Here is a 5644-nt window from a genome sequence, read left to right as displayed (position 1 = left end):
AATAAATATTGAGAAAATCACCTTTAAAGTTATCCAAATGAAGTTCTTACCCAAGTATATTTATAATCTAAAATTCAGAGGAAAATCAATAATTTTGTCCCATTTAATGTATTTTTGGCTATTGCTACAAATATACCCCAGCGACTTAGGACTGGGTTTGTGGTCAAGGGTCACAAATATGAATAAAGCTTGACCAAACACATCTGAACAAACCAAAAACAGGATGTGATGATGTCACAAGATGCAACAAAAAAAAAAAAAAAAAGACAAAATGCTCAATCATACCTGGTTCTTCTCTTCATAGGAGCTACTGTAAGATCTTTTTGTAACAGAGGAATACCTGCAGTGTTCTGACTCCAAGAATTCTATAAGCTCTTTTTGATTTATACACTTGTAAAAAAACCACCATATGTTCACATACAACAAGTGCATTTAGCCCTGAATGCTAAGTTAAAAACTACTAAATGTATTATTTCCTATAAAAATAAATAATAATAATAAATAGAAAAAATTCTGAGGCTTTGGGATAGGCTCTCCAGCATCCTATTGACCCTAAAGGAAGTGATTTGCAGAATGGATGGATGAATTAATGTTATTTTATCAAGAGTTCCTGTACTGGCTCTGTTTATTTCCGACCTGCATGGCTATTGGTGTACAGGGTAAACTCGCATCACAAGCTGTGTGTGTACATATACACCTGTCATGCTGACAGTGTTTTACTTTGTTTTGAAGCTTTCGTAAAGAAATATGTTTTCTGACTCTCTGCTGTCATAAGGGCAAGCACAGTTTCCTGTGGAACATACACAATGCTATGGGTGAATAATCATGCTTTGTGTGTGTTTGCTATGGATGAAAAAGCATGCATTGTGTGTGTTTCTGTTCTCTCTTGCTCTCTTTATATATATTTAACACTTTATTATTTCAATTTAGCATTTTATGTGGTGGTACTTGCATGTGAAAAAGATTAGGAATAGTTTACCCAAAATGAAAACTTTCAGAAATTGTTTTCAGACTTTCTCACCCTCAGACCATCCAAGACTAGGATGAGTTTGTTTCTTCATATGGACAGATTTGAAAAAACATCTGGATCCTCTGTAGTGTATGGGTACCATCAGAATTAGAGTTCAAACAGCTGATAAAAAGATCATAATACTTCACATGACTCTACTAGTCCAGGATGTGAAAAGCTGAATGTTTGTAAAAAAAAACATCTATAATCCTCTATCTATAATATTGCTTTCAAGATTGAAAAAGTCATTTGATCTGTATCAGGAGAGAAATATGTGTAAATCAAGTGAAAACAGTCCAGAATAGTTCTTAACAAAGATGTCAGTGGATTTTGAAGTGAGGACAACAGAGTTGTGTGTGTGTGTGTGTGTTTGTTTGTGTGTGTGTTTGTTTGTGTGTGTGTTTTTCACTGGGGGAACAGTTATTATTGATCATGGATGGGTTGATGGGCTTGTTTATAACAAAGACACAGCTTTTAATTTCACAAGACATTAACTGATGGACTGGAGTCATGCGGATTTGTTATGGATTATTGTGATGTTTTTATCAGCTGTTTCAACTCTCATTCTGACGGCACACGTTCACTTTTTTAGATAATATAGAAAAGTTAAAATATGACAATTACAACCGAGCATTTATGTGAACACACACAGCGTTGTAACACGGCTGTTCTTATGTACCTCCCTTACTGCTGTTAGGAGGCCTGTAAACACCACTGACCCTCATCCACCACTCACTCTCAAGCACACGGCTGCACACACTTCAGCTTACTCATATACGGCCTGTTAAATTCATTTATACTGCTGTTGGAGTTCAGTTTATGTCCTTACGCATGAAAACACAGCAACACCAGTTTCAATAAATATCCAGCCTTAGAATTTTAATAAACCTCCTTGTATTTGCTGACAGAAACGTATTGCTTTTCCAGCATCGCCAACACTCTCTGCTAGTGTGATAACTTTAAGTGCAGCTCTTTTGATTTTCTTTCTTCATTTTGTTCCTATCAGTCTATGAGTAATTTTTCCATCCTACTTTCTTTGCAGTTGAATTGCTCGTACATTGTGATGGCACATAAGCTTTTAATTGGATTAGCACTTAAAACACGTCGAAGAACAAGGAGACTGCTGGTCATGATAAGATGTTGGAAAATTTGTGAAAGCAGCTATGTCAGAGTTGAGGAACAAAGAAAAGATGAATCTTAAATCCTTTGGGTGAAAAGGGATTCTGATGGCATGTTTCTTTGATTAAAGTTGTTTGCTGACTTGAAAGCTGCCTGCGTGATAACTGCATGTTTGTGTGTGATGAGCCAGGCTGAGATGAATGCCAAATACAGAGTAGCAGGCAACCTCATTGAGGTTTATCCTTAGATAGCAAGATGTTGATTGGTTTAGTCTGGAAACAAACATCATGACTTTTGCACAGATTTTTGTTCCAATTTGTTGTCAAGTCAACAAACTTTTAAGTTGTTAGTCAGAAAGATTAAATGTCTGGTAGTGTATGATCCTAGTTGTTCAGTGTATGATTCCCAGTTTTACTCTGTAACCACTTACAAATCCATCAATGGTGTGTTGCCTATAGTGTTTTAAAATCTGTCCAGACTTTATTCCATCAAGGTAAAAGTAAACTAATAAAATTATTTCCAAAGCCACTCAAATTTGCTTGCATTTTGCTCTTGGTGAGTTAATTTGGACCCTCATTGTACTATTCCCAGTGTAATGCAATGCGCTTGTGTACAGTACATCTCTCAGGATGGTGCTTTGACCTTTGAATGCAGCTAAAGGGCATCCGGTGTGTGACTAGCTGTGAGACCCCAGCAGTGGCCCAAGTGACATTTCAGGACTGACAGTGAAGTGGATGCAAAGCACATGACGGACAATGACTGGAAGACCAGTCGTCATTTTCCACTTGAGGGAAGTGTTGGAGATGTATATGCATATGGGTACTCAAGAGTGAAATATGTCTGAGCGCTTTGTTTACGTCCTTCGATCTTGCGAATGACAGTTATGCTTAGAGGAATGAAAATGAAAGAGTTTGTATCTGTTTACGCCACATGAAGACAGCAGCAAAACAACTCCACCCCCATCCAGTTCATTTGAGTTCAGTTCAGTGAGCACAGCTAGTACAGCTAATAGTGCAGACGAACACCTGAATATAAAAAGGTGACTAAAAACTAATCTTATAAAAGAGCAATACATAATTGGATTTGACAAGTTAATGAAGTATAGTTACTTGCCAATGGACCTGTGAATCTATTAGGAACTGGGACATTATGCTGTTAAAGTGGAAATGCACAAGCAATAGTCTGACCCTCACTGATGCAAGCTTTTTAAACCAAACACCCAAACATTTTTACTAAAGAAAACATTTGTTTTGCTAAAACTGATGTAATCCTTTTCCAGTTTGATGCCTCCTCCATTCAGAAAGCTGTGCTGCAGATGCCATCTGACACGTTCACATCTTTGATCTGCTCTCACAAGTATTTCCTTGTTTTCTGCGGTTCTTTCTCAAGTTTCCATTCGATTCACGTGAACAAAGTGGGATGATTTGCATTTAAGTGGCTAAATGTAAACCTCATGAACAATGTTTACAACAGGGTTTCTACGATGAGAAGATTAGGTTTTTCATGGGAAAATCAAAACAAGCAACCACACCTGCAGACATTAATGGAATGCTACAACCGTAAAAAGGAGCTTGTACTTTGGGCAGAAATCTTTAAAAAGGTGTCAGTTAAAGAAAATGGGAAACATACAAGGTAATGTAAATGATAATGCAGTTATTTCCATGTTGATGAAGAGGGTTGGTCTTTTTTTTATTATGATAATTAGTCTTGCTTTTATTGTTCATACTTAACAATAAGCCACATTCATGAAAGTTCTGCTAGGAAAAGAGATCTGTTGCCCAGTACTGTACTTCAGTACTGCAGTGATGCATGAAGCACTATTCACTTTCAAACCAAGCAGCTTTCTGTGTTCAACAAGGCAAATTTGGGTGAAAATCTTGAACCTGATGCAAAATGTTGATGGGGAATTTTCCCTGCCCTTATACAAAATTGCATTATTCTGATTGAAATTGACAATAGATTTTACCTGTGAAATTTCATCAAGCAACAGAAACAATGAACATACAATGGACCATTAGTGTCAAGGAAGTGAACAAACACCTAACTCTTTAACTTTAGAAGATATAGGATTGTTTACACTGAGAAAAATGTTCAGTTTGAAAATTTGTTGAATTTTTTTTATTTATTTTTTTTTTTTTTATACAAATTCAATTTGATTGAACAGCTGTTAGTGCATAGTGTCAGTGTTAGACAGAAATTAACATTCACATGCCATTTTTTCACATTGATCTTAGGCCCAAGCATGTGCTTTACTCACCTGCTCTGATCATTTTCATTTCTTATCTAAACACCATCATGCTGGGAGGAAGTCTCCTGAGTGTCACCAGCAATTAAGGTTCCCAGCTGCTTGCGGCCTCATCTATTTACAAGTACTTTTGCATGTCCTCTGGGAATTGATAGACTGTCCATACAGCCTATACTTAAATGGCATAGACATTATAGCAAATACACCCTCACTCATGCAAACTTAATGTACAGTTTGAAGCAGTTTATGTCTCCACTGAGGTGTGTTGTGGATGTGTAAACATGACTGCATTATTCTGAGATTATTCCAGTAGGCTAAGGATTTTGTGCTTTGGAAATGTATGTAATGTCTGGCATGTTATTAGTAGTGCATTGTTAATCTTGCAAGCCCTGCATGATGAAATCGTTTTGCTTGGATTATTAACATATTCTGTACCTGTATAATATATGAACTCGTTCTGTTCGAGCTGATCTCAGTGGGAGGTTTTTCATCTTGCAGCATTCTGCATGAGAGATCAGCTGTATCAAAGTAGAAACTTAATTTACTGCAGTGTTAAGCTATTGGAAACTGACATTAATATTAGAAAGGGCATGGAATTTAAATGTGTTCATTTAGCAGACACTTTTGTCCAATGCATCATAGAAGAAAGGTATATTTCTGAATTGATTTATGATAATGAAGCATTTATATAAGTTATTACACTGTTCTACTATGATTGGTCACATTGTTCTTTCTTTGAACGTTTCATGCCCATCCATGTATTTATTTGGTAAGTACTTTAGTTGTGCCACAAAAAATAAAGATGTTGATTTTTCTTTTTTTTTTCTTCTTTTTTTTTTTATGCACCATATTTCATGTTCATATTTTCACATTTTAACTTGATCATTGATACTGGGGAAAAATTGCACTGTATCACTTTTTGGGTAATAATCATTGTATTTTATACATTTTATTTACCTTGGCTTCCATACAAAAAATAAATAAAAATGTAACCAGCCGCAATGATTTTAAGTCTGAACATAAGCCTCTTTAACCTTTGCAGTAAGCTGAATGAATACACAGTTGCTACCTCCTCTCCTTTAAATCAGTTAGCACTGGACAAACGTTACATAGACTAAATTAATATTCAAGCTAATAAGGTTTATAAAATCTCCCTCACACACCCAATTTAAGATAGCTGGGTCTGTGTCCCTGGTAAAGTGCGATACGCAGGGAATGCTGCATTTGATGGATGGCACATAACGACGATTGGGAAAAGTGGAAAAGGGGGG

Source organism: Carassius gibelio, chromosome B9, assembly GCF_023724105.1.
Source record: "Carassius gibelio isolate Cgi1373 ecotype wild population from Czech Republic chromosome B9, carGib1.2-hapl.c, whole genome shotgun sequence".
In the NCBI taxonomy this organism is placed as follows: Eukaryota; Metazoa; Chordata; class Actinopteri; order Cypriniformes; family Cyprinidae; genus Carassius; species Carassius gibelio.
The sequence above is the reverse complement of the archived record's forward strand: the minus strand, read 5'-3'. Positions refer to the sequence as shown.